We start from the raw sequence: 19,998 nt of genomic DNA on the forward strand, positions 1-19,998 counted from the left end.
TTAATAGCAAGGTCAAAATAGCGTCGGTTAAAATTGAAATTAAACAAAATAACTTGTGTTTCACGAGGAGAGATATGCAGTTACAACAAGAACAACAAATAAAGACAACAAAAATTCAAATTAAAATTTTCCAGAAAACGCTGTCGAAGCTGTAAAGCCATTTTTTGCTCCTCGAAATATTTTTAATTGATTCTCCTCGAAAAAAATGAATGTGGTATGCGAATTCTCATTAATGAGAATAGGCAAAAAGTAGACAAAAAAAGAGAAAAAAGGGGACAAAACTGAGTAAAGTTTTTGTTTTTCTTCGAAAACAATAGTTTTCAAAGTCATCAAAGCCTTCAGCTCAAGAACGAAAATTTTAAATAGGTTCGTCTGTTCGTCCAAAAGAAGCGCTTGCGATCTGTGATTTTTCAGAACATGTCTGACGTCTACAAAGAGAACGTCAAATAAGGACAAAAGTCAAAATTTAGCTTCACTTTTTTAGCAAAAACTTGTGTCGAAGCCGGTAAATTCATTACTAATTTTGGAAAACATTTGATTTTGTACACTCGTATCTTTCCTCGACAACAATAGTGTCAAACATGACCGGTAATTAACTCGAATAGGGAACAAATATACAATACAGAACAAACATTCAAAGTTAACAAGTGTTTTTTTGTTTTCGATAACAATTGTTTTCAAAGTCATGAGCGTCATCAGCTATCTACTCAAATCGGAACATAGGCCCATTTATTCCTCCATAAAAAGCCAAGGAGACCAGTCATTGTCCAAAAATTTTTACACGACTAAAAAAAACGAAGTAAAAACGACAGTTAAAGACAAATTGTTAAAATTCAGATAAGTTCTTCGAGAAAGGGGTGTCGAAGCCGCCAAAATCATAATCTGTACCTTTGAAGACTTTTATATATTCAATTGTGCCTTTTTTAACGCCGATATTGTAGTGAGTGAACTGTCAGTAATGTTATGAAGTGACAGAAAGAGAAAGTGTGAAAATGGGCCAATGCCTAAAAATAAAAAAGGGGAAATCCAGTAGTATCAAATTCAGAAAACACTAGTTTAACGCGTAAAAACGCAGAAGGTTTAAATTTTAAATGGCAAAAAGGATAGGAAGAAGCATTTTTTCTGTGCTATCACTAAGCTACAATTTGACCAAATTAAGAGAAATTTAGTGTCAAATTTCAATAATCTTTTGATCAAAGAAGCTAGATATATTAGTCTGGAACTGCTTAGGAAATATAGTGGACCTACCAAAAGTGGGCTTTGGTTTGAATTGTTCCTGCCTTATTTAACATAAAAACGGTCGAATTTTTTTTAAAAGACCGACTGATTACAATCCGATTTATACTTGGGTTGTAACAGTCCAGGATTGAACCAGAACCATTATTGCTATTGCTGTTTGCTCATTCAGAACACTCACATGCTTCCAATGTTATAGATCTAAATAATTTGTTAAATGAAAGATCCAAAAAAGTTGCGTTTTTGACAATCATAGATTAAAATTAGAAAAAAATGGCAAAATTTTAATTCCAGACTACTCTAAAAGATACTGGAAGTAGGAACAAGTCCGCTTTTAGTTTACAAAGATTGTGTTAGTTGTTTTGAGTGTGTACTTAATTGTACAAAATTAATCGTAGGAACAAGTCCGCTTTTAGTTTACAAAGATTGTGTTAGTTGTTTTGAGTGTGTACTTAATTGTACAAAATTAATCATAGTGGACTAAAGAAGCTTATTTCGGGCAATTTTCGATGAAAATATTTGTATTTTGAAATTTTTAGCCAAAATTGTTGCCAAAAAATTCAACCAAAAATAGCCAAATACTCTTTTTTTGTTTCAAAAATAAAATCAATAGGACTTTTTTTAACAATTTTTACATATTTTAGCAAAATTTACAAATTTTCAGACAAAAATTTTGGAAAATGTGAATAAAAATGAGACAAATTGCTCTAAAATTCACAGAAATTTAAACCACGATAACTCGCTCTAGAAAACGAAATTCATAAAATTCTTTTTAATTCCATGATCTACGCTGGACGGGCTTTTTAATGATACCACTCACAACTCTCTACGATGAATACATCGATCGGTCAAAATTGTCTGAACAAAAGAAACCCATTTGAGTATATAGTTCCTCCCCCCTCAAGAGGGGTCGGAACAAATATATAAAAAAGCAAAAGAGTTAAAAAATTGTGTGTATTTTTAAAGAACATTTCAAAAACTGCACTTCCGAAATCGCCAAAAGCTGTCATCTGCGATAGATTCACAACAAAAATTAAATTTGATATACAATGAACCACAAAGGGAGATAAAGTAGACCCACAATTTGCTTCGATTTTTGCCATCGAAAAGGTCATACAAAATCAAAAAACGTCACCAATTAGAATCTTTCTAGTGTCAAACTATTTAAATTCACTCACAGAGCCCGCCAAGCAAATCAATATAAACAACAACGCAGACACTTTGACAACCGCAGCGCAAATACACTGTGCAGATTGTATGCTCTCACAAATCGATATTCGCAGCAAATGGAAAAGAATATAATCTTCGAAGACTTCCAAACCTTTTTGCGCAGGCTTGCTCATAGAAAAATGTACAACAGGTGAAAAACCGCAACTTCAAAAATTTAACAATTAAAATTTAGTAACAAATGTCAAGATCAAACAAAACAATAATATAAACAATGAAACAAAAAAAAGACAAGAGAGGACTTCATAACGAGCAATATGACTAAATAAGAATTTTTCCTATAAAACTATGCTGCGATTCTAACAGATTTTACTGATCGTAAGTGTACATTGTAATTTTAAAAAGACGCTTTGATGACCACGTGAACGCAACCAAAAATGTCTGAAAAAATAAAATGAAGGGAAGTTAGGAACCAACCAGGAAAATCTTAATTCGCTCAACCTGAAAAAGTAAATGAACAGGTTCACTATTCTTCTCCAGCTCTAAACTGCCGTACAAAAGAGTCGAAGGATTTACAGTATTCGCCGAGCAATTCGTCAACACATTAACAATCTCGAGTTCGGTACACGAAATGCTGAAGAACCTCAAATATGCGACTGCATAATAGGTGAGGTGGGATTACAAGACGAGGAAAACTCTTCAACACTACTCCTAGTATACCAACAACCGAAATCAACTCATTGCCTAAAATAACTCTTTGACTGCATTTTCCCAATTTTTTGCATGGAGGCTTCTCATTGTCTTGATTAGAAAAAAAAACAAGAAATAATACAAAAAAAAACAAACAAGAAAAAATGAAAAGCGATGAAAACAAATTTCCTCTTACATCAAAAACGCTTATCGGACTTTCACATCCAGTCAGGATGTGTTTGCATTGAGGATCACATCAGCTTTGATCAGCCACGGGTTCGACACATTATCTTACAGCGTTGATCCCGAGAGTTGGGGATGTGACGATATAGCCATTCACGCTTGTTGACAATATATGTACAGTGCAGTTCTCTCAAATACCACCAAATGCAATCCTTGGACTAAAATATGTGGAGTAAAATAATCAGATGATAAAATATAATATAATAATAAAGGTTGACAAAAAAGGTGGGTAAAATAGCAATCCTGAATCAGCTGGAATTTTTAAACCTATCATGTCAGCTAAAAACCGCAATATAAAAAATTCTATATATAAAAGTTTGCAAAAAAGTTTCAAAAAATGATATAAAATGGTTTTTTGAGGCCCATTTTATCAGGAGAATGATCCGGAAAGTTTTTTCTTGGCTTTCATAGATCTTGGATTTTCGAATTTACCTACAGGAAAAGTGTTCGATCAATCGCACGGATTGACCATCCGGATAATTCTCAAAAATTAAAACTTTTTGCATGGTTTCCAGCAAACGATTAGATTAGACGAAGTACACTCTCAAATTGGTCGGTCAGTAAATCAAATCATTTTGTTAAAGCAATGATATTGAAACAACTGCATCACAAACAGCCAGAGATAAAAAAAACTGGAAACATTTTTAAAACTGAGCCGGTATAAAAGAAACTTAAGATCAAAGAATCAAATTGAGTATGAAAACATCAATAATCTCAAAAATTGATCAACCTAGATTACTTCGACAAAAAACTCTAATATGTCTCAATTTGAAGCACCTTTTGGAAGAAAATCAACTAGACCATTTAGCAACATAAGTAGGAGTTCGATACTTATCCACTGTACTAATTGCGTTGTGCGCGATACGACTATGGCTAGCACCAGCTCATCGCGTTATCGATAGCCACTGTGCAAAATATAATTGACAAATGCACAACAGCGAATGCAACACGAGACATTCGGAGTCCTCCTCGAAAGTCGAAATGCAAAGGAAAGACGGCGACCCAATCTTCACGACAAACTGCTCACCACAGAATCTGGAGTCTCAAACAATTCAACGGTCACGGTCCCTATCAATTTTTCTCGGTGGAGCATCCTCATCAAGTTTTTCCTTCTCAGCCTTATTCTCGTTGTAAGCCACAACAGGGTTTGGAAGAAATGCAAAAACGGACTCATGAATTAGCTGATGATCTTGTGTCTCAAACGCTGAAGCCAGTAGAATCCACTTTAATTTCTGTAAAATACCCCCTAGATAGGGATCTTCCAGGCTGAAAATTAACTATCGCCAAATTAAGGAGAACAAATTTCACAGTTTGTGAGGCAGAGGACTCGTACGGTGACTACTGACTCAATGTCTTTTAAAATTTAACCAAAAGTGCATTAGTCTATTAACCATAAGCACCAGGAGCTATGTTTTTTAGTTTATTGTTATCACTAAATGTAGTGCTTCTTTTTCTCGCTAGGAGGGATATGTGATGGATTTAATTGTCATTAAGTGCTCTTTCTTAGAATACACTTGTAATCTAGTCCATATGGAGTGTATTTCAAAACTGCACCGCAAAAAAAAAATGATTCTCCGTTTATTTATGTTATGTGAATATATTATTGTTATTTGAGATAACATAATCTTTCTCTTGAGCTTTGCAGCTTGAACTCAGTTCGCACAATTTTGTCTCACCTGCGGAACGTTTCAGTAGCACGTTCTTTCTTTCAGATTTTATTGTAATCGCATCGCGATTCACTCACTAAATGATCAGTTCACTAAATTGCACTGCATAATCACAAATCTGATGTTGTCACACGGAATGCTGTTGAAATGCGGTGAAAAAAACTAATTCTCTGCTAGTATTTCTTACTTCTTGTTGCGGTGAACGCGTGAATCGTATTAAATTAATTATTTTCACTGCATTCAACTGAATTCTTACAAAAAAGAAACCTCCGTACATGGGTTCAAATTTCGCACCTCCGGCATGTCTACAACTTTTTATTACACTGCGCCATACATCACTTACTCGTATAATATTTTTGTGATTTAATTCAGATTCAGTAAACCCTGGAAAACAAATGCGGTAAATTTTTGTAAGAAATGCGGCGAAATGTGGTGAATGTTTTTCTCCGTATTCACCGCGCTCGCCGCATTTCTTTCATGAATTTAGAGATGTCGATTTTGTGAATTTTTGTAAGAAACGCGGGGAATTTCGCTTTAAATTGTTATAAGAAATGCGGCGAAATGAAGTGGATTATTTTTTCACCGCATTTTTTGTAAAAATTCAACAAATTCACCGCATTTCTTACAAAAACTAACCCAAAAACCTCGACCTGGGAAACGGCTTCACGTAGGCAGGGGATTGAACTCTCAATTACTTGCGTGTGAGTCACATACTTTAGCTCTCGGCTATCACGGCACCGTGGAACTTATAGGATAATGAGAGAAAACTTTCAATTAATCATAAATTCCGAATGAACACTCAAACAAAGCAATTTTTAGTTTTCATTATTTCACCGATCTGTTTTCAAGTTTTCACAAAATAATTAATCTTATCATTCGCTTCAACTTTTTGAGATTTGTTCCAATTTTTTCTCAGAGCTGTCCAAATGCTCATTCATTACAGTTGACACGTAAATTGATTACTTTAAGTGTCTTTATAGGGATAGGGAAAGATAGGGAAAAGTTGTCTAATTTATCACCTGGTCTCAATAATTACGCTTCCTGTATTTTATGAACGGAGGTCAATTGAGCATTCAATGTCAACTGTTTTCAACACACTAGACTGTAATAACTCCGAGTTGAAAAACTTATTCAAGGTGAAAGTATTGTATTAAAAATTGCCAAAATCATTATAAGTTGATAAAATTAAAACATCAGCCACAAATTAGAATTTAAGCTATAAATAATTTTGTATGGTTTAGTTGTTTATTTATCGTTCATGTACATAACAGCACTGGGGCCATTATTGGGAAAGGAAGACTAAGTTGGGTGTTTGTGTAGAAAACAAGTTGAGAGGCCTGCCTGGGGAATCTATCATTGTCAGTTTCTCAACCTAGAATTGGCTCAAATGTTGTTCAGGATAGCTTGTAAAAACGGAGCCCAGGGATAACCCCAGCCTTGATTGCCAGTTAATGACAGGTTAAACATTACAGTCTATTATTTCACCCATTGAACTTCACTTACAAATGACACAAAGTGAATTACCCTCTGCACCCGCTGGGCTTTTCCTAATTGGATCCAAAGAGGCAACTTCCAAATCAGGTAAGAACGGCCAATTAGCCCACAAACGTCACTTTTGACATTGACCTATTTTTGGGGGGTGGCTACATAGCTGCGATTTGGTGTTAAAAACAAGACCACCATTTTACTCAGCTTTTGTTTTGTTGGCGATACATTTGAAGCAGTTCTATGTAAATAATCTTTTACGTTATTAAGTTCAGAACTTCTTCGACTCAGTTACAACAAAATTAGAAAAGATAATGATTTATGGAAATGCTGGCTGTAATACTGGGTAATTTTCTGGTTCAAAAGTTGCAGCTGTTAATTATGCTTTACTTTCATGCTAATTTTATTTTTGTGGACAAACTTTAAAAATCTGTTTGGCAAAATTTCTAAACTGTGTGACAGCATTGTATACTTCAGGAATGGAAAAAGCATGAAAAGCTGAATTTTTTATCACTGGGCATCACATTATAATTTGAAAGGCATTTTGAAAGGTAAGATTTTGTCTCTTCTCTTTATTGTACAGACATTAGTTAGCAATTGAATGAAAACTTCAAATCTGTTTATTACTAGAGCTAATCTTCTCAAAGATTCTCAAAAGATTAACTGTCAATTCCATAAGTCGCTTTTAATAATAAATCTTTAATTCTAAATCATATTCCTAATCCAAAACTAACTGCAACTACTTCAATGGAATTTTTCAACCGCGATAAGATAAACAAAAAACAAGACATCTTTTTAAAAATGAAATTGCCGTTTTATGTAATTTTTCTAGGTCAACATAGTCTTCAGCGCTTTTGTTTTTTTTTTTTTGATGTATTTATTGCTTTTGTTATGGTTTCAAAGAAACATCAAAAAACTTAGAAGTTTTCTTTAATAAAGTTTCAAAGAACGAAAGAAGAACTTACCTGACGAACTTTATTGCTGTGTCGATAAGTAATGGCCACAAAACTAAAACTCAATTCTAACTTTGTTTTGGCGCTATCATTATCTTATCGACGTATCAATCATATGTCGGAGTAAATTCTCCCACCAACAGAAACCTGATTCTAACATCCACCGACCTCCAACTAATGAACTCGATTGTACCCAAGCCATATATGATTCTCAAGAAATGTTGATGAAAATAGAAAATCAACTCCGGTATTCGGAGCTAAGATCTATTCACATGCCAATCATGTAAAATATTTTTAGCTAATCTAAATTTTCTCTGTATATTTTTGCATAGATAACTACTAAAATGCAAGCTAAATTTTGTATATTTTCAGTTCAAAATTTAATTTAAAATTCAACTTATTGAATTCTATGACCCGTGTTATCGACCACGACAATGGTGTCCAGAACAGCTACAGACAGACAAATTTTGGATCTACAGAATGCAGAATCACGTCGCGCAGAGAAGAAAGAGGACAAGGTCAACAACGATGGTACTGTACAGGACCTACAGGTAACCAATCTCTTCTTCAGTATGTGCGGGCAAGAAGCAATTATTAAACTTAGGAGCCTAATGAGTCCTAGGAATTTGATAGACACTCCGTATAAAGTCATCAAATTAGCGATTCAAAATTATATTTCTCCTAAAGAGAGAGTAGTAACAGCAGAAAAGGCTAAATTTCTGCCCGTAATACAAGGTGTAGGGGAGTCAGACGACGACTTCCTAGCACGTCTTAGAGAAGAAGCACGCTATTGTGACTTCGAAAAACCGAAAACAGCGGCCAACCCCGAAGAGGAGTTGGTAAAAACAAAGTTTTTCTCTCGTGTTTGAGGGACCCTGAAGCAAAACTTAGACTACTACACGTATTAATGCAAAACCGGCAACGTCGGCTACTGAAATGACCGAGAACTTACAGTTCAGAAGTCAAGCAATGGCTTTTGCAAGTTCTTCATCAGGTAATAAGCCCTTTAATGTGAAAGAAGAAGTTGGGTTCAAATTCAAAAGACCTTTCGAAAACCAAATGAAAAATTACGGCTAATAAAAGCAACAACATGTGCACTAGGTGTGGAGATAAGCCACACTCTAGTAGACCCTGTCCAGCGCTAAGTAAAAAATGCAACATCTGTGAAAAGGTGGGACACTTCTCAAAAATGTGTAGAAGCAAACCCCAACCAAATTCAGGTAAGTACAATAAACAATAACTTCAGCGAAGAAGAAAATGTTTCCTCAGAGCAAGCATCTCCAGCATCGGAGATGGGAATGTTTTATACTAAAGAACCAATCTTTAGCATGTCTATGACATGGGAATATATCTCAATAAATAACTGCAAAGTAAAAATGCGGGTAGACACAGGTGCAGATAGCACAGTGATATCATCAAAAAAAGGGACTGAGCTTGGTAAACCTAAGTTGAAAGGTAAGATAAGACATCTCGAAACTTATGATGGTCATCAATTAACGCTTCTGGGATCACTGACTTGTGACGTTGAGTGGAACGGAAGCAGGCTCACGCAAAAGCATCTAGCAGTTGTGCAGTCTGATAAAGAATTTGGATTGCTTGGTAGAGACCTTCTACCCAAGCACGGTGTGAACAACATCAGAGCCGAGCACTTACCTGCTGTGAAGGGTTACAAAGCTCATGTGAAGTTGATACCAGGAACACAGCCAATGTTCTGCAAAGCCAGAAAAACACCTCTACCTCTTCAAGACAAGGTCACCGAGAAGTTGGAACAAATGGCCAGACAAGGCATCTTTGAACCGGTACAGCCAGGAGGAGTCACTAATGCATCTCCAGTGGTGTGGCAGAGATAGAAGAGTGGAGAACTGAGACTTTGCGAGGGCTTGAAAGTGCACATCAATGGCAAGGTCAGGGATGAGGACTACCCAATACCAAACAGGGAGACTATCTGCCACAACCTACATGGGGCCTCATACTTTGGCAAAATTGACCTCTCAAATGGCTACTATCAAATTGAACTTGACGAAGAAGCAAAAGATATATGCACGATCAACACATCTCACGGACTGTTCAAGATGTGCCGACTATCTCAGGGATTGACAAACTCTTCTTCAATCTTCCAGAATTGCATCGAATCAGCACTCAAAGGAATTAAAGTTGTTGTGATCTTTCAAGACGATGTATTGGTGTATGGAACTACCAAGGAGCAGTTCGACAAGAGAATGCTTGCAGTCAAGAGTCGACTACGTGAGAAGTGAGAAAAATTTTATTATTAATGAGAAAAAATCTAACTCAAAATCAGTCGATACCGTTAGCTTTTTGGGATACTCCATTTCAAAGGAGGGAACAGCACCATATCCCAAACATAATGAAAAAAAAATGCAAAGGCACCAACTAACAACAAACAACTCGAATCGTTTGTTGGGCTAGCTAATTTTTACGGAAGAATGATTCCTGATTCTGCAACAAAAATGCTACCCTTAAAAAACAGGAGAAATAGCTATTTGTCATGGGGCAAAATGCAACAAAAAGCCTTTGAAGACATAAAAAATGAATTATGTGCTAACCCACTAGTACAGCCTCTGAAAAAGCCATTGGCGGGGTTCTTTCGCAAGATGAACATCCAGTCATATATGTATCGTTAAAATTGACTCCAGCGGAGCAAAACTACTCGAGCATAGAGCGGGAAGCACTGGCAATTGTGTTCGTGGTGACCAGACTAAAACAATTCCTTCTTGGTAGACTACCTACAGACTGACCACAAACCACTCAAATATATCTTTGCACCAGACGAGATCCCGAAGACAGCATCAGCGAGAATCACAAGATGGGCAATAGCTCTAATGGGTCTTGACTATTAGTTGAAGTACATGCCAGGAGAGCAGATACTCCATGCAGATGCTTTGCACAGAATGGATTTTGACGAAGACGAATCGGACAACGATCGAGTGTGCTTCGCAATCAATAACATGAACTTCACCCAGAGTGATGTGGTGACCCAAGCAGAAATCAAAACTGAAATTGGAACAATCACACTCTTCCAGGACATAATGAAACTAATCAAAAGCGGCCATTGGAAACAATGTTCAGAAGCGGAAAAAGGATTCGAACGACAGAAAGATGCACTTACTTTACATAATGGTATCATCTTCAGAGGCGTTTTTCCTTTCATTAAACTAGGACACTTGGTTTTGGCAAAAATCCTTGAGACACGTCCTGTGAAAAATGCAACTGAGGCGTCAGTCAGAATGATAGCATGGCGGCCTGGCATTACGTTCAACATTACGTTCAACGGCCAAGACGTTCAACATTTTGTTAGTAAATATAGGAATTGTCAAATGAACCGGCCTATTCTGAAAACAACAGTGTCTACGTGGCCACAAGCCGACGTTTGGGAACGGCTCCACATGGACTGGGGATATGTTAAGGACCAAGGCAATATCTTAGTAATTGTTGACGCAGGTTGTAGTTGGATAGAAGCCTTCTCCGCGGGAAATAGAACATCAGAAACAGTTAAAATATGTTTTAGTCAGATCTTTGCAAGATTCGGAATACCAAAAATTTTGGTATCTGATAATGTTCCTAAATTTGTAATTGGTGAACTTAAACAGTGGTGTGAATCACTGGGAATTAAGAAAATGGAATCACCCGTCTATCATCCAAGAGCTAATGGACTAGCTGAAAGAGCAGTTCAGACAGTGAAGCGGACACTTCAAGCGTGGAGTCTCAACCTTAATTTGTCTTTTGGAGCATTCCTGCAAAGGGCACTGATGACACATCGCAACACTTCAAAGACGAGGAGCAAAACTCCAGTTGAACTCTTGTTGGGACGCAGATTGAGACTACCAGCAATAGCAGATTTCGACTTGTGCGAACCCATTCTATTCAAGGCCAACGAAAAGACAAAGACAATTCCTGCTACCTTCATCATCAAGAAGGGCTTGAACACATCTTTCATACAAACTGAATACTCAGCACCGACTATTTTAGTGAGCCACAACCAAATTGCGAGACTAGACGAGGACAATGTGAAAACTGAACCAGCCGTGAAGGAGACCATATCTCAATCAGAACAACAACTTCAGAGCACAGATGTGGGACCTTCACTTCAAGATGAAGCTTCTGCAGCCACATCATCTGCAGAGCACCAACAATCCGAAACCTCAGAGCCTTCACGAACATCAACAAAAAACCGAAAACAACCCGACAGATTTGGAGAAACTATACCCACAAACTTGCTTAAAAAAGGAGGGAGGATGTGATGGTTTCAAAGAAACATCGAGAAACTTAGAAGTTTTTTATTAAAGTGTCAAAGAACGAAGGAAAGACTTACCTGACGAATTTTTTTGCTGTTTCGATAAATAATGGCGACAAAACTAAACCTCAATTCTAATTTTGTTTTGGCGCTATCATTATCTTATTGACCTATCAATCAAATGTCAGAAGTAAATTCTTCCACCAACAAAAACCTGATTCTAACATCCGCCGACCTCCAACTAACGAACTCGATTGTACCCAAGCCATATATGATTCTCATGAAATGTTGATGTAAATAGAAAATCACCTCCGGGATTCGGAGTTAAGATCTATTCACATGCCAATCCAATCATGTAAAATATTTTTCGCTAATCTAAATTTTCTCTGTATATTTCCGCATAGATAACTACTATAAATACAAGCTAATTTTTGTATATTGTCAGTTCAAAACTTAATTTAAAACTCAACTTATTGAATTCTTTGACCCGTGTTATCGACCACGACAGCTTTAAAATTGTTTATATTCTTTTAGAACAATATAAACAGATATCTTTGTATAATTAAAGCGATGAAAAGGACTAGTGGTTTGATGCAGAATTGACAATGGAACCAAGGATTTTTTACTCAAGCCAAAAATGATATTCATTCTGTAGAAAACGAGTTCTTCTGAATTTTATAAAAACGAAACAAAAAAACCTCAGCATAGACACAATGACCAGTTTTGTCACACTGCAGCTAGATGTTATTGTTTGTGAAATTGCTTCATTTTTGTTAAATATCGAAATCAAATCCTTTTTTGAGCAAAATTTTAGCAAAAATTTCAATATGGCTGTCTTAGAGCTTATAAAAACAGGTTGTATTGATTGAGTGACATAACTCTTTGCTTTGAAAATATTTAATCAAATATATGAATCATTGAAATTAGGTAGCGCTCATGAAGGAAAAATCAATTAAAAATTAGTTACTCATTTGAATACAGTGAAAACAATGAACACATCAGTGCAAATTTAGAACAAAATTTGCAAAATTCAACATAATTAACCTGCCAAAATTTAGAAAAAAGTTCAGATGAAAGATTGTATTTGAACGTCCTTAATGAAGACGTGTTTAGATTCTAATGTAAGTAACCATCAATTAGCTTAAACTTAATCAAACGCAAAGAAAAACTTGAATTCTGAAAACAATTTTAGTTACTATGCCCATGTGATTGTATAGTAAATGAAAAAATTCAAATAACCATGAGTCGGAGAAGATCTATTAATTAAAGTATTCAATGTATTAACGTTTAAGTTGGATGCCATTATCAGAAGTTGAAGAGTCTCCTGGGCAGGCTCACATAATATAAGTTATGTGAAGTTTGAAATTTCTTACAGAAATCGACCTTGTTATTTTTTTCACACATTGAAGTTCAAGGTTGTTTATCTTTGGATTAAGTAGGATGAAGTAATTTCACCACGACAGCTTTAAAATTGTTTATATTCTTTTAGAACAATGTAAACAGTTAACTTTGTATAATTAAAGCGATGAAAAGGACTAGTGGTTTGATGCAGAATTGACAATGGAACCAAGGATTTTTTACTCAAGCCAAAAATGATATTCATTCTGTAGAAAACGAGTTCTTCTGAATTTTATAAAAACGAAACAAAAAAACCTCAGCATAGACACAATGACCAGTTTTGTCACACTGCAGCTAGATGTTATTGTTTGTGAAATTGCTTCATTTTTGTTAAATATCGAAATCAAATCCTTTTTTGAGCAAAATTTTAGCAAAAATTTCAATATGGCTGTCTTAGAGCTTATAAAAACAGGTTGTATTGATTGAGTGACATAACTGTTTGCTTTGAAAATATTTCATCAAATATATGATCATTGCAATTAGGTAGCGCTTATGAAGGAAAAATCAATTAAAAATTAGTTACTCATTTGAATACAGTGAAAACAATGAACACATGAGTGCAAATTTAGAACAAAATTTGCGAAATTCAACATAGTTAGCCGGCCAAAATTTAGAAAAAAGTTCAGATGAAAGATTGTATTTGAACGTCCTTAATGAAGACGTGTTTAGATTCTAATGTAAGTAACCATCAAATAGCTTAAATTTAATCAAACGCAAAGAAAAACTTGAATTCTGAAAACAATTTTAGTTACTATGCCCATGTGAATGTATAGTAAATGTACAATTCAAATGACTATGAGTCGGAGAAGATCTATGAATTAAAGTATTCAATGTATTAACGTTTAAGTTGGATACCATTAACAGAAGTTGAAGAGTCTCCTGGGCAGGCTCACATAATATACGTTATGTGAAGTTTGAAATTTCTTACAGAAATCGACCCTGTTATTTTTTTCACACATTGAAGTTCAAGGTTGTTTATCTTTGGATTAAGTAGGATGAAGTTATTTCATAAATTTTTACTCCTTATTTTTTACAAAATTTCTGACTGAAACATTCTGTTTCCATTTTAGATTTTAAACTAAAAAATACAACGAAGTCTGTTTTCGATGTGTTTTAAGATTTAGACTATTTTATCAAAGTAGGGTCCTAGTTTCTCCCAACAATCTTTATGATTTACTTGACTTTGTCAAGAACTGTAAGAGTAAACTAAGAAATTTGAAGTAATCTTTGGATAGCAGAGCTTGGAACAAATCTCCGAGGGACACCCTGGTGCATAGTTCAATTCAGTCAGATTCCCTGTTATTTACCAATAATTTTGCTGTTGATGTTGAGTAAACGTCTGTATCAATTAAAGAGCACTTTTTTCAAAACTTAGTAAACGCATGTTTGGGTTTAGTGTATCATGTTCAAATGAATTAAAGGTTTTAGACATATCCATCAAATCAGCTGAAACAAACTCATTTTTGTCAATTTTGGAGCGTTCAAAGTCTCATAAAAAAAAGAAATTTTTGAGTTGAGAAGGAACCCGTGAAACCAAATTGCCCCAGTGTTAAATGACCGTTTTTTCAATTGTTAATTCAGTTTGCTCAACAATAACGTTTCAAAATCTCTGGAGGGCTGACTTGTTACAGAGATTAGTCTATTGTTTTCAGAGATATCTGGTTTGCTTTCTCGGCAGTTTTGCACTATCTTTTAGTTCTCAGGCCAGAAATGTTGGAGTTATAACTGGTTTATTAACATTAAAAAATCAAACACACTGTATTTACAAATCGGTATCAAATCTGAATCTGAACTTTCTCTTTGTCTTTAATTTATGTTTATTGGGGGTTGTTAGATGTGGTGCTGGGAATTCTGCTCCATCTTTTGCTGTTCATGTCGGAAATGTTGGAATTCCAAGTGGTTTGCTAGGTTGATTAAGTGATCGGAGAACCATAAGTACTTCCTTCTCCGTAAATCTCAAGCTGAATATTCTCTTTGTATATAACCTAATTTCAAAATTATTTAAAACTGGTTTTTGTATTTTTCTTCGAAATACTGTAGTCGCCAATTTTCGAAAATCGATAGTTAAAGAGATTAGCTATTTGTTTAGGATTCGTAACATATCATAATATAACATAACTCCCTATTCCCATAGGACTCGTAACAAGGATTTTGGTTATTTCCGTAGTGATTTGTAACACAGATAACTGATTTATAGATGCGCCCTGAAAGTGAGGTGGAAAGGGGTATACTCAACCAAGTGAAATTGGACTCATGGCAAATGAATCTCCTGGCTCCGATTCCACTCTTGAGAGGCAAACATTTTACCTGTAGAAGCTGACTTAGCAACAATTTAGAAATTTTTCGATGATTATCTCACTTCTTAAATAGAAATCGAATTAGAAGTGCTGCCCCGTTTCAGGATAAACTTTTCGTTCTCAATTGGAATACTTTGAAAACAAGTTTAAGCTGACGAATCAATTGAGCTATCCTTCAGTAAATTTTTTATTAGGATGCCTGGCACCCTTCGATTGAGTATTTGTCTTTGTTTGGTTAATACATAAAAGTTGACTCTCACGATCAGCAGTGAACTAAAGTGCGCTGAAGAATGAAATTTAAGTTATGATTCTTTTCTAATTTTTTGTCAGCTCTTAAGTTCTTTAATTGCATTCTAACTGTCAAAAATAAATAAACTTGGGAGAAAAATATAGCTGAATTAGCCTAAATAGGCTCTCAAATACACGCCTGTGACTGTAGTGTTTAAATTCTGTTGAAAAATAGGGAAACATCATTGAAAATTTTCACTGGCTAAATTCAGGGAAAACATTGGCCATCGTTTTCTCGAATTGCAAAGTGAATCGCTTTCATAAATAATGGATTAAAGTTTACAAGACAGATATAACATGTACAGTATAGTTCTTCATTAAAATGTTTAGCAACATAAAGCTGTCCGTCTGTAGTGCATTAACATTTCTCAGCTGTCCTTTTCTATTACTCCCCACATTTCAAATGGTTCGTTTTTTGCGCGTGAATGCTCTTTTTGTGACTATGACAACTTGTTCAATTTTTATGTCTGAAACCTTAACGTGGTAACATCATTGCAGCCAAGATTGATCAGGTTGTGGTCAACTTGCAACTATGTTTAATTGAAAGCTCATTAATTGCTCTCGAAGAGAAGCAATTATTGTAAGCGTGTTTGTCTTTTTGATGCAATATTTTCCACTGACCGTTTTAACGACTCGAAGAGGAGTATTGATATTCTACAGGTTTTTTTAGCTGAAGTCATGACTTGAAAGTTGACTTTTCTTTTTGAACATTGACCTCTGTTTCAAAACGTTGAATTCTGTTTTCCAAAAAAAATCCCACCTACCTACCCACATTTCTCAATAAAAGTTGATTATTTTCACACCGTATATTGCTTTTTTTGATATCTCTGATATAGGTAGGGATAGATAAGAGTTTTTATTGCACAACTCTTCGAGTAGTTTCGGGTACTCTTTCGGCTATGCTTTGAATTTTCGAGTGACTTTTACGCCCTTAACTTTCTGCGTTTTCAGTGATCCAAATTTTTCTCAGATATTTTTCGTTTGTGCTCCCCCTTCTCAGCTTTATGGGTGCATACTATTGGCACCCACGAGATGTTTTAGCAATATTTTTACAGTTGCTTTATGTAATTGCACGTGCTTTTTATCTGGAGAGTGCATAACGTACTGGGGGCACAAACGGGGGAAAAAGATCCATTCTCTCTCATTCGCAATTTCAATCAGCTGATCGCAATTGGCGGCAATTTAATATTAAAAGTCAAATGATAAGTGCGAGAAAACTGGTGCCATTTTATATCTCTAAATCTTAATAGTGGTATATATAAACCTCTAATGAGTTATTCGAAGCCCCCTAGTGGATTTTGTTGTCCCATTTAAGCTACACCCACCCTCCCGGCTGAAGCAGGTTGCAATCGATTAGAGCTCCCAATAGTGGTTCGAGAGCAATTCTTCCGACGTTAGCCGGTTCTGTTTCTAACTTTTTGCAAAAATTTTCTTTCAAGCAACGAATCTGTGGTAAAATAAAGAGGTATTATCAGCAGAGTATGTGTTGACAGATTTAACATATAGGTGTTTATGCTATCTTATGACGAAAGAAAAAAATTTGCGAAAAATGGAGAAGTAAGAATTTTTGAATAATTGTTTTTTGCTTAACTAGGATTTATTCGGTTTCTCTGTGGATTGAAATCATGAGTAAAATAACGTATGTCTTTTTTTGAATTTCTCATTTCAAACTGCGGTTAAAATTAACAATTGAAATTATTTCGGAATAAATCATAGTAGAAATTTTCGCCTTTGAAAACAGAAACTTGAACAAGCATTACCTAAAACAAAATTAAGCAAATATTGCGGTCTTAGTGTAAAATTTAAGGTGAAACATTGGATAAGAATATCGAAAATTGAATACTCCTTATCCCCAAGTTTGAATATATGCACAACCAAGGAAAACAATATGCCAAATGTATGACTTTTAAAATTGTCTAAGTAATTTTCTCTCTCACGCGGATATAGAATTTTGATTGATAATTAGGAGAAAGGGAAATTTATGAACTTCAATATTAGGTCGATGTTTTTGTTGATTTTTTTAATGAGTCTCAATCAAAGTATATCTCCGCTGAAGTGGTATTGAATTGAAATTTTTACCAAAGATGAGGTTCCCGATTGAAATTCAATATGTCCAGGCTGAAATCAGGTGGCGTTGTGCATTCAAAATTACACGGTCCATAATTACCTCTTCAATAAATGTTAATGCCCCACAAAGCTTTTTTCATTCGTCTGGTGAACGCTCACAAATCTGGACGTAGGAAACTTTGAACACCCGAAAGTCTGGTCATTGGTTTTCAATGCATGATAGTCTGGACATGAACGCACAAAACATCAACTTTAGATCGCACGAATTTTGGTTTGGAACGCAAGAAAATCTGGACATATGAAATTTAAAACGCATTGAAAGGTCTGGATATAGGGTCTTTCGAACGCACGGTAGTCAGAACGCGGACTTTGTTAGGGCTTATAGGATCTTTTTAAATAAAAAACACAAAAATAAATCGGCAAAAAAATTATATACAAAACAATTCTATCATTGCTTATATTTCACGCACATGTAAAAGAATTGTGTTAGCTTTGAGAGAACGGTTTATTGTTGTTTTAAAATTGAGTCTTAATTTGATTCTTTTTGAATAAGTCAGAATCAATGTTCTTTTGGAGGAACTATTCCTTGAGAAAACAAAAGCTATTTTAAATATTAGGTCACACAGGCATGTCGATGGTTGAATGAGTTCATAATAGATAACTTCATGATTCTAAGTAACCATATTTGAGCCAATTGTTGTTTCTGGGTTTTTTGTATCAATTTATAATGTGATACTATTGAAATTCGTTGTAGAACAGTAGACGGTAAAAATTAATTTAATTTAATGAACAATTTCAATGAACAATTTCAATCAAATGAAAGACTTTAACATTTTTCTACTTCTCCTCGTTTTCCTAGAAGATTTCTCAAATTAACTTCCTTTACACTATTTCAAACTACTATTTTCTTTATGATATTGATGTAAGAATGTTTCGAAAATGGTATTTCAGATGAGGAAATCGTATCTTTTAATTGTTTTTATTTGAAAATATGGAAAAAATTATATGGTTTTTTTGGTTAAATTTTAATTGTCCTTTTAGTGAGGCTAATTTTTAAAATAGATACAAAAATTAAATTAGCTGGAAACGTCATGCATAAAACTGTTGCTTATGGACTGTTTACAGATTCACAAAGGTTGCGAGAAAATTTTTTGAAGTTTTTGATCATAGTTCTTCTGTTGACTCTTCAAGATTAAGTCTGGATCAACGGTTGTCTTCGCTGATAATTTTCCGTAAAATAAAACCTACCGTGAGTATCAAATCCTTTTTGTAGACTATTTATTGGTTGATTTAAAAAATTCTGAATCGAAAGCTTGACATATTTCTGATTTAACTGATAAATTAATGTTTTCCGCGTTATACAATTATTTCTCTTTAGTTAAACTGCCTTTTTGTGAGACTGTTTGTATTAAACTTTTGCAAACAAGGCAAATATTTTTGAGCATTTTGATTTTAGTTTAAACCACGTTGTTAATAGAATACCAAATCTTCTTTGTTAAAATAATACGTAATTAGAATAACAACATAATTCGACAAATTTGAGGCAAGTAAAAAAGCATTGAAGTTGCAGGATCTACTAATTATTTTGTGCTTGAAAGATACCAAATACTGAAGATGTAATAACTTTTGAATAAGTGATAGTTAAGCAGCAAATGTTGTCTGAAAAAGTTTAATATTTACAAATCGTTTCAGTTTTTTTCGAAGGCTGCGTAGTAAAACAAAGGTTATTGCTTTCAGACTAAATTAATGTAAATTTTTCCAGATTCGGTTGTTTTTGAAGTGAGAAAAAGTAGAAATTGGGAAAATCAATTCAGAGCGAAAACTTGAATTTGTAGTGTATTCCGATTTCCAAAATTGCTTGCTTGAGAAACATTAGATAATAATATATAAACTTCAATTTTTGGGTCAGTCTCTTCGAGTAGAAACCAAAAATCTTTTAACAAACGCAACACTTTTGAAATTCTTTTGCAGCATACGTATGTGGATATAAAAGACTCTGTGTTGTTTTGTGAGCTTGAGTTTTTGTTATTTTAAATTTTGAATCTCCAATTTGATGTTGATTTTTACTGCAGATAGTCTTGTAAAAAACAAAAAGAATCGTGCACCTCTATTCTAATGGTTGAAACGGTATTAATTGAGCAGATGCAAAATTTGATTATTCTCTGTAGAATACAGTGAACTTGATGATATACATGAAGTCCAGGATGAAGTCCTTGACCCAAGACAGGTATGGACCAGACGGAACTGTGTCGAAG

At 34.7% G+C, this 19,998-nt stretch overlaps 1 protein-coding gene across 6 annotated transcripts in view; it reads left to right on the forward strand.

The window, feature by feature from the left end:
- The window catches only part of LOC142345918 (muscarinic acetylcholine receptor M2-like), a 170,088-nt gene that overhangs the window by 84,282 nt on the left and 65,808 nt on the right, over positions 1-19,998 (forward strand). For 2 of the 6 annotated variants that reach the window (XM_075398369.1, XM_075398370.1), the window contains exon 2: positions 6,324-6,584. The exons of 1 other annotated variant lie outside the window; for it this stretch is intronic. The gene's annotated coding sequence lies outside the window, so the exon portion shown is untranslated. Of the gene's footprint in view, positions 1-6,323; positions 6,585-6,640; positions 7,040-19,998 lie in introns of those variants that run through there. 3 more of the 6 variants (XM_075398372.1, XM_075398373.1, XM_075398368.1) reach the window with 3 other exon arrangements.

Source organism: Convolutriloba macropyga, chromosome 9 (assembly GCF_964194025.1).
Source record: "Convolutriloba macropyga chromosome 9, txConMacr16.3, whole genome shotgun sequence".
In the NCBI taxonomy this organism is placed as follows: domain Eukaryota; kingdom Metazoa; phylum Xenacoelomorpha; order Acoela; family Convolutidae; genus Convolutriloba; species Convolutriloba macropyga.